We start from the raw sequence: 10809 nt of genomic DNA on the forward strand, positions 1-10809 counted from the left end.
TTGAAAATTAAAGTAGTTTAGCTTGTGCCATTGTGACCTGCAGTGCTATGGGGCCTCTCCGCGGCTCCCCTCCTCACCCTCCGCCCACCCGCCAGAACCGGGGTCTGACATTTGCTTCGAACGCCCCCCGGACCCCCGTGGAGTGAGTGGTTGGGGGGAAGGGGGTTTGTCCCCCTCAGCCGAAACTGGTCGTCCGCTTCTCGTGCTGTGAGACTCGCTGGGAAGATGAGTCCCGCCGATCGGGTCTGTGTGAAATAAACTCTCTCTCTATACTGGAGCCGTCTTGATGGTAACATCCTGGGCGGGGAGGGGCGAAGCTCACGTCGTTGGTTCATTCACTCATTCGATTGTGTTTACTGAACGCTTACGGTGTGCAGAGCACTGGACTAAGCTCTTGGGAGAGTACGATACATCAAAAACCTTCCCTGCCCACCGTGAGCTGCCAGTCTAGAGGGGGAGACAGGCATTAATAGAAATAAATACATGAGGGAGATGGACAGAAGTGGGACTGGGAGGGAGGATGAATAAAGGGAGGGAGTCGGGGTGATGCAGAAGGGAGTGGAAGAAGAGGAAAGGGGGGTTAGTCAGGGAAGGCCTCGTGGAGGAGATGGGCTTTGAAGCGGGGGACAATTCATTCTCTGTGGGATATGAGGGAGGGTGTTTCGGGCCAGAGACGGGACGTGGGCGAGAGGTCGGCGGTTAGACAGGCGAGATGGAGGCCCAGGGAGAAGGTTGGCATGAGAGGAGCAAAGGGTGCGGGCCGGGTTGGAGAGTAGCGAGGTGAGGTAGGAGGGGACGAGGGGATGGAGGGCCTTAGAGCCAAAGGTGAGGAGGAGTTTATGTGTGATGGGCAACCCCTGGGGAGTCTTGAGGAGTAGGGAGCCCCGAATTGAAGGTTTTTGTAGAAAAAGGATGCGGGCTCCCTGGCCCGCCTCTTAACTCCAGGAAGGAGATGGCCTCGCTCTTCTGCCCCTCTCCCCACCCCTCTCAGAGCCCCCTTTCCAAAAAACCTCTCCAGAAACCGCTCAGGGAGGCCTCTCCGCGGGCCTGGCGGGGGCATCCCTCATCTGGCGACGCTCCTCCCCATTGGTGGGTCACCTAGGAAATGCCACGATCAAGTCGGTCTACTTGGAAATATTTGACTGCTCCTCCTCTTCCTCACGGCCTCTTTCTTGCCTCTCCTGAGGGAAGGGAGGAGAGCGGCTTGGGATTCCTGTGGAAGAGGCTAGGTGCACCCTCGGTAAAGAAGCTGGGGACCGAGGAAGCCCCTGAACGTTGTGTGCGTGGGGAAAAAGGACCAGAGAACTAGGCCTACAGTGGCTTTCCTGATGAACCGCTCGGCCTGAAGGAGACGGGAACGCGAGCGGTGATGGCGAGGGGACTGACGGTGCCCGCCCGCCGGCACAGCCCCGCCAACGGTGCAGTAGTGGGTGCCCTCTCCCCGTGAGGGACCGAGGGGGCAGATCCCAACTTCATGGCTGCACACTCAATCAATCAATCGATGGGCTTTCATTTGTTTATTCACTCAAATCGTATTTATTGAGCGCTTACTGTATGCAGAGCTTTGGACTAAAACGTTTGGAAAGTACGGTTTGGCAACAGGTTAGAGACCATCCCTACCCGAAGAACGGGCTCATAGTCTAGAAGGGGGGGAGACAGACAACAAAACAAGTAGACGGGTATCAATAGCAAGAAAATAGAATTACAGATCTATACACATCATTAATAAAATAAATAGAATGATAAATATGTACATAAAAACACACGAGTGCTGTGAGGCGGGGAGGGGGGTAGAACAGAGGGAGGGAGTCGGGGCGATGGGGAGGGGAGGAGGAGCAGAGGAAAAGGGGGGCTTTGAGCGCTTATTGTGTGGAGAGCAATAATAATAATTAATAATTGTGGTGTTTGTTAAGCACGTACTATGGGCCAGGCACTGTACTAATCGCTGGAGCAGATACCAGCGATCTGGATTAAGCGCATGGGTGAGGACAGAACAACCGAAACATTCTCTGCCCCCAGGGAGCTTACAGACTAGAGGGGAGGCAGCATGGTCTAGTGGATAGAGCCCAGCCCTGGAGTCAGGAGACCCAAGTTCTAATCCTGCTTCTGCCACTTGTCTGCTGTGTGACTCTGGGCAAGTCATTTCACTTCTCTGGGCCTCAGTGACCTCATCTGTAAAATGGGGATTAAGATTGTGATTCCCCATGTGGGGCAGAGATTGTGTCCAACCTGAATACTTTGTTATCTACCCCAGCCCTTAGTATAACGCCTGGCACAAAAGTAAACACTTAAGAATACTACAATTATTATTGTTGGTACAGAGTAAGTGCCTAATAAACAGTATAGTTATTTCTCTAAACTTCCTCTGGACTGTAAGGTCATTCTGGGCAGGGAAAGTGTCTGCCTAACTGTGTCTATTGTATTCTCCTGAGTGCTTAGTACAGTGCTCAGCACATAGTAAGTGCTCAAGCAGCATGGCCTCATGTCCAGAGCACGGACCTGGAAGTCAGAAGGACATGGGTTCTAATCCCAGATCCACCATTTGTTTGCCGTGTGACCTTGGGCAAGTCAATTCACTGGGCCTCAGTTGCCTCATCTATGCAGTGGGGATGAAGACTGTGAGCCCCATGTGGGACAGGGGCTGTGTCCAACTGGATTTGCTTGTATCCACCCCCAGTGCTTAATACAGTGCCTGGCACATAAGCACTTAATGGATATTAGTTATTATTTTTTAATGAATAAATACCACTGATTGATTGATTGAATTCTAAAAGTCCAGGGTCCCACACTGCATATGGGGCTTAAGAATCACAGCAAGGACAAACCAGCATTCTGTGAGAAGCAGCTGGGCTCAGTAGCAACAGCCCGAGCTTGGAGTCAGAAGGACATGGGTTCTAATCCCGGCTCCGCCATTTGTCTGCTATGCGACCCTTGGGCAAGTCACTTCACTTCTCTGGGGCCTCAGTGACCTCATCTGGAAAAATGGGGATTGAGACTATGAGCCCCACATGGGACAACCTGCTGACCTTGTATCTACCCCAGCGCTTAGAACGGTGCTTGGTGCATAGTAAGTGCTTATCAAAATACCATTATTATTAGTATTATTATTGTGGGACATTCCTAAGCGGCCTTTCTAGAAGCTTCCCAGTTGCTCCCTAATAAATCTTTCTCATCCTACCGTGAAAGAGGACAGATGCGTCACGTCACACGTTGCTAAAAGGGAGCAAGCACAACAGCTGTTTGAGGTGCGCATTTCCGAGCTGGTTTCTGCTCAGGCTGAGCCCCGGGGGTCTGATGAGAGCAGTGGTGGCCTAATAATAATCATAACTGGGAACTGTTAAGCACTTACTATGTGCCGGGCACTGTACTAAGTGCTAGGGTAGATATGAGCAAATTGGGGCTCACAGTCTCGAACCCCATTTTACAGATGAGGGAATGAGGCCCAGAGAGGTGAAGTGACTCTACCCAAGGTTACACAGCAGACAAGCGGCGGAGCCGGGATTAGAACCAGGGTCCTCTTGAAATCTAGGCCTCGGGCTTTTCCCTCTAAGGCCTTCCCTGCTTCCACCCGAATGATAACATCCTCAGGTGTTGCTAGCAAAGGTCGAAATTATCCGGCTTTCCGGTGGCCTGATCGTCTTCCTGAGGAAAAATGCAAAATGGGGCAGGAGGTGGGGAATGGCAATGTGAAGGAAAAAAAATCAGGCCAAATTATGTGTACCCGCAGTTTAATAATAACGTTATTGATTAAGCGCTTATTATGTGCCAAGCACTGTTCTAATCCCTGGGGTAGATATAGGTTAATCAGGTTGTCCCACATGGGGCTCACACTTTTAATCCCCATTTTCCAGAGGAGGTGACTGAAGGCACAGAGAAGCTACATGACTTGCCCAAGGTCACACAGCAGAAAAGTGGCAGAGGTGGGATTATTCATTCATTCCAATAGCATTTGTTGAGCGCTTACTATGTGCAGAGCCCTGTACTAAGCCGCTTGGAATGTATGCTTAGAACCCACCTCCTCTGACTCTCAAGCCCGGGCTATTTCCACTAAGCTATGTTGCTAAACTCAGCGTTGGCCGCCTCCATGTAAACAGAAAGGGAGCAGTAATACTCACTGTGGTATTTTGCTAAGCCCTACTATCTAAGAAAAAATACTAATCGTGGCATTTATTAAGGGCTTCCCTATTTGCTAAGCACCGGGGCGATACAAGATAAATCAGGTCGAAGAAGTCTCCACCCCACATTGGGGTTCACAGTCTCAAAGGAGGAGGGAGGGCCAGCTATTAATCCCCATTTTCCAGAGGAGGAAGCGGAGGCCCAGAGAAGTGAAGTGAATTAACCCTGGAAAAATGGGAGCGAAATTCCTGTTCTTGCTCCCGTGGCGCAGTGGATAGAGCCCGGGCTTAGGAGGCAGAAGGTTGTGGGTTCTAATCCCGGCTTCGCCACTCGTCTGCTGTGTGACCTTGGACAAGCCACTTCACTTCTCTGTGCCTCAGTGACCTCATCTGGAGATTGTGACTGCGAGCCCCACCTGCGACAGGGGACTGTGTAAAACCCAATTTGCTTGTACCGCACCCCAGCGCTTCGTACAGTGCCTGGCACACACAGTCAGTGCTCAAGAATACTATGGGAAGCAGCGTGGCTCAGTGGAAGAGCAGCGGCCTGGGATCAGAGGTCATGGGTTTGAATCCCAGCTCTGCCACTTTGTCAGCTGTGTGACTGTGGGCAAGTCACTTAACTTCTCTGTGCCTCAGTGACCTCATCTGTAAGATGGGCACGAAGACTGTGAGCCTCACGAGGGACAATGTGATTACCCCTGTATTTACCCCAGCGCTTAGAACAGTGCTCAGCACATGTAAGTGCTTAACAAATACCACATCTGCTAATAATAATTATGGTATTTATTTACTGCTTATTATGTGCAAAGCACTGTTCTAAGCACTGGGGTAGATACAAAAGTAATCAGGTTGTCCCACGTGGGACTCACAGCCTTCATACACCATTTTACAGATTAGGCAGCACAGAGAAGTGAAGTGACTTACCCCAACGTCACGCAGCAGGCAAGTGGCAGAGGCGGGATTAGAATCCACATCCTCTGACTCCCAAGGCGGCTCTTGTCACTGAGCCACACACAACACAATTATTAATATTATTATTATCATCATTACTTAGGCTGTGAGCCCAGGTGGGACAGGGACTGTTTCAACCTGATTATCTTTTATCCATCCCAGTGCTTAGTAAAGGGCTTGGCACATAGTAATGTATAAAAAACAGCACAATTACTATTTTAGGTCAGGTCAGAGCCTTTAATAATAATAATGTTGGCATTTGTTAAGCGCTGCTAATTGCAGAGCACTGTTCTAAGCGCTGGGGTAGATCCAGGTCATCAGGTTGTCCCCACGTGAGGCTCACAGTTAATCCCCATTTTACAGATGAGGGAACTGAGGCCCCAGAGAAGTGAAGTGACTTGCCGCACAGTCACACAGCTGACAAGTGCAGAGCTGGAATTCGAACCCATGACCTCTGACTCAGTAATACTTGTTAAGCTCTTACTGTTCCAAGAGCTGAGTAGGTCCAAATTAATCTTCCATGCCCTTTGATCTTGATCATACAATGGGCCAAAGGTCACAGATCTAAATGTAAAGACGACAGAGAAGGAGAGGGAGAAGAGGGAAAAGAGGGCTTCATCTGGGAAGGCCTCTCGGAGAAGATGTCACCTTTAATTAAGTGGGCCTCCATTCCTCTCTGGAAAATGGGGATTTAATAGTTGCCTCGCCTCCTCCTTTGAGACTGTGAACCCCAATGTGGGGTGGAGACTTCGTTCGACCTGATTATCTTGTATCGCCCTGGTGCTTAGCAGATAGGAAGCCCTTAATAATGCCACGATTAGTATTTTTATTAGATAGAAGGAGCTTAGTGTCACTTATCTCCTTTGGAGGTGGAGAGAGCGGGGGTCTGGCCGATCCAGAGGTGGGGAAACATCCCAGACTCAGGGAAAAGACGCGGGAAAGGGGTCGGCGGCGAGATAGATGAGATCGGGCCATAGATGAGATTGGGGCCCGGTGAGGAAGCTGAGCTAGAGAATAATAATAATAATAATAATGTTGGTATTTGTAAAGTGCTTACTATGTTCAGAGCACTGTTCTAAGCGTCTGGGGTAGATACAGGTCATCAGGTTGCCCACGTGAGGCTCAGTCTTAATCCCATTTTACAGATGAGGTAACTGAGGCCCCAGAGAAGTGAAGTGCTTGCCCAAAGTCACAACACTGAGAAGTGGCAGATCTGGGATTCGAACCATGACCTCTGTCTCCCAGGTCCGGGCTCTTTCCATTGAGCACGCTGCTTCTCCTCATAATAATAATGTTGGTGTTTAAGTGCTTTAGGTTTGCCAAGCGCTGTTCTAAGCGCTGGGTCGATGAGAGATAATCAGGCTGTCCCACGTGGGGCTCACAGTCTTCGTACTATTGAGAAGCAAGCATGGCATAGTGGCTAGAGCACGGGCTTGGGGGTCAGAAGGTCATGGGTTCTAATCCTGACTCCATCACCACTCTGCTGTGTGACCGGGGGCAAGTCACTTGACTTCTCTGGGCCTCAGTTCCCTCGTCTGGAAAATGGGGATTGAGACTGTGAGCCCACAGGGGACAGGGACTCGTTTCGCCTGTATCCACCCAGTGCTAGTACAGTGCTTGCCACATAGTAAGCACTGAGCAAATACCAAAATAATTATCTTCTAGCCCGTGAGCCCGTTGTTGGTAGGAATGGTCTCTATCTGGTGCCCAATTGGACTTTCCAAAGCGCTTAGTCCAGTGCTCTGCACACAGTAAGCGCTCAAGAATACGATTGAAGGAATGAATGAATCCCCATTTTCCAGATGAGGTAATGTGCGGGTCGGGCTAGAGTAGGAGATCAGTGAGGTGAGGTAGTCAGTCAATCGTATTTATTGAACACTTACCGTGGTGCAGAAGCACTGTGCTAACGCTCGGGAGAGTACAATGGAACAAAAAAGCAGACACACTTCCTGCCCACGATGCGCTTACAGTGTCTAGAAGGGGAGACGGATGTTAATGGAAATAAATAGCTGACGGTGAGGAGCCGTTTCTGTTGGATGCGGAAGTGGATGGGCAAACCACTGGAGGTTCTTGAGGAGGAAGAGAAGCAGTGTGGCGTAGTGGGTAGAGCCCGGGCCTGGAGTTAGGTGGACCTGGGGTTCTAATCCTGACTCCACCCCTGTCTGTTGTGTGACCCTGGGCAAGTCGCTTCACTTCTCTGGGCCTCAGTTCCCTCAACCGGAAAATGGGATTAAGTTGCATTGTTTTTTACGAAATGTTCTTGCCCCTCGACTCTATTTATTGCCATCGTTCTCGTCCGTCCGTCTCCCCCGATTAGACCGTAAGCCCCGTCAAACGGCAGGGACCGTCTCTATCGTTGCCGACTTGTTCATTCCAAGCGCTTAGTTCAGTGCTCTGCACATAGTAAGCGCTCAATAAAATACTATTGAATGAATGAATGAATGAATGAATGAAAGGCTGTGGGACAGGGACTGTGTCCAACCGGCTTAGCTTGTATCTACCCCAGCGCTTAGAACAGTGCTGGGTACATAGTATGCGCTTAGCAAATAGAATTAAGAAAGAAGAAGAAGAAGTAGAGTGGGGAGATGTGGACTGAACTTTTTTTGTAGAAAATGATCCGGTCAACAGAGCGAACTACTGTCCACAAGTAGTCCCAGAGCGAGGCAGCATGGCGTCGTGGATAGAGCGTGGACTGGGAGTCACAAGGACCTGGGTTCTAATCTGGACTCCGCCACTTGTCTGCTGTGTGACGCTTAGGCAAGTCACTTCACTTCTCTGGGCCTCAATTCCCTCATCTGTAAATGGGGATGGAGACTGTGAGCCCTACATGGGGCAGGGACTGTGTCCAACCTGATTTGTTTGAATCCGCTCCAGCGACTAGTACAGTGCCTGGTACATAGCAGAGAAGCAGCGTGGCTCAGTGGCAAGAGCCCGGGCTTAGGAGTCAGAGGTCATGGGTTCTAATTCCGGCTCCGCCACCTGTCAGCTGGGTGACTTTGGGCCAGTCACTTCACTTCTCGGTGCCTCAGTTACCTCATCTGTAAAATGGGGATTAAGACTGTGAGCCTCACGTGGGATAACCTGATAACCTTGTATCTACCCCAGTGCTTAGAACAGTGCTCGGCACATAGTAAGCACTTAAATGCCAACATTATTATCAAGTGCTTAACAAATATCATAATTATTACTATTATTACCACCCAGAGTGAAGTACTGCCCTTAGTGGGTATAGCCCAAAATCCCCTCTAGACTGTATGCCTGCTGTGGGCAGGGAATGAGCCTGTTTATAGAAGCAGCGTGGAAAAACTCCAGGCTTGGGAGTCAGAGGTCATGGGTTCCGATCCTAGCTCCACCACTTGTCAGCTGTGTGCCTCTAGGCAAGTCACCTAACTTCTCTGTGCCTCAGTGACCTCATCTGTAAAATGGGGATGAAAGACTGTGAGCCCCACGTGGGGCAACCTGATTACCTTGTATCTATCCTAGCGCTTAAAACAGTGCTTGGCACATAGTAAGTGCTTAACAAATACCAACACTAATCATTATTATCATTATTATCGTCCTCTCCCGGCTCCACCACTTGTCAGCTGTGTGCCTTTGGGCAAGTCACCTAACTTCTCTGTACCTCAGTGACCTCATCTGTAAAACGGGGATGAAAAACTGTGAGCCCCACGTGGGGCAACCTGATTACCTGGTATCTATCCCAGCGCTTAAAACAGTGCTTGGCACATAGTAAGCGCTTTAACAAATACCCGGACATTATTGTTATTATTCTATCGTCCTCTCCAAGTGCTTAGTATAGGGCCTTCTGCACGGCCGGTTACAGCGCTCAATAAATATGTACTCGAATGAAGTATGGAGTGGAGTGGGGAAAAAAAGCAGAGGCCAGGGAGGTCAGTTGGGAGGCTGACAGAGCTAATCAAGGTGGGATAGGGTCCGGATAAGGTAGATATTAAGTTGAATCTCATGCCCTTTTGTCCCCTTAATGGGGGAGTCACTTAATCAATAATCAATCTAATCAGTTACTTTCCATAACCTCTTCCTTTCAGACTCTGTCCCCAGCGGCCTGTTGTCGCTCATCAGAGACCTTTGGACCCCCATCAAGTAGCGACTCGGCAGATTGCTTTCCACCTTTCTGGGCCGTGGTGATGATAATAATGGCATTCGTTGAGCGCTCCACTATGTGCCAAGCCACTGTTCTAAGCGCTGGGATGGATACAAGGTGATCAGGTTGCCCCAGGTGATGACAGAACAGGGAGCTAACTTTAGGAATAGCCACAGCTGCATCGGAGTGGAGGGAAAGAGACACTCACATGCACACTGGGTCTGTCGAAATGGCGTGGTGCTTTTAATATGATTAGTAATAATAATCATATGGTATTCGTTAAGCACTTGGCTTTAAATAATAATAATGTTGGTATTTGTTAAGCGCTTACTATGTGCAGAGCACTGTTCTAAGCGCTGGGGTAGATAGAGGATCATCAGGTGGTCCCACGTGAGGCTCCCAGTTAATCCCCATTTTACAGATGAGGGAACTGAGGCCCAGAGAAGTGAAGTGGACTTTGCCCACAGTCACACAGCTGACGAGTGGCAGAGCCGGGAGTCGAACCCATGACCTCTGACTCCCAAGCCCATACGCTTTCCACTGGGGCCACGCTGCTTAACAATACCATCATGAGTATACTGCAACTCCTCGTGCAGCGGCTACTTGGGGAGGGTGCAGTGTGGTGTCGGGGATAGAGCAGAAGGTCATGGGTTCTAATTCCCACTCTGCCCCTAGTTTGTCGTGTGGCCCTGGGCATGTCTCTTCATTGTAATTAGAGAAGCAGCACAATAGAGAAGCAGCGTGGCCCAGTGGGAAGAGACCGGGCTTGGGAGTCTGAGGTCATGGGTTCGAATCCCAGATTCCATCACTTGTCAGCTTGTCCGGACTGTGGGCAAGTCACTGTAACTTCTCTGTGCCTCAGGTCCCTCAACTGTTAAAATGGGATGAAGACTGGGTGCCGTCACGTGGGACAAACCTTGATGACCCTGCGATCTCCCCCCAGTGCTTACATACAGTCGCTTCTGCACATAGTAAAGCACTTAACAGATACCACCATTATTATTTCATTCAGTCGTATTTATTGAGCACTTATTATGCACAGAGCACTGTTACTCCATTCAATTAGTATTTGTTGGGTGCTTATTATGCACAGACCACTGTTAGTCCATTTCAATAGTATTTATTGAGCGCTTACTATGTGCAGAGCACTGTACTAAGCGCTTGGAACGGTTCAACTGCCTTCCCTGGGCCTCAGTTACTTCATCTGTCGAATGGGGAATGAAGACGGTGGAGCCCCCTGGGACAGAAGAAACGCTCAAAAAATAGCCCCACTAGGCTATGTAGGACGGCCCATTCCCCGGCACGTGGGTTTGGGGGCGGGGCCCCACTCAGCCCCCACGTGACCCGCGCCGCGCCGAGGGCGGGAACAGACTCCGCCCCCCCGTGACGCGGGCGCGCCGGGGCCCACTCCGCCCCCACGTGCCCCTCCCCGCGGGCCGAGGGCGGGGGGTCCCCGTCCGCTCCCACGTGACCCCGCGCGCCGAGGGCGGGAAGAGGCTCCGCCTCCACGTGACGCCGCGCGCCGGGTCACCCTCCGCCCCCCACCGTGACCCCCACCTCCCCGCGCGCCGAGGGCGGGAACAGAGTCCGCTCCCACGTGACGCCGCGGCGCGCGCCACGCGGCCGAGTTTTCCCGCC

This window comes from Ornithorhynchus anatinus, chromosome 3, assembly GCF_004115215.2.
Source record: "Ornithorhynchus anatinus isolate Pmale09 chromosome 3, mOrnAna1.pri.v4, whole genome shotgun sequence".
Taxonomy (NCBI): Eukaryota; Metazoa; Chordata; class Mammalia; order Monotremata; family Ornithorhynchidae; genus Ornithorhynchus; species Ornithorhynchus anatinus.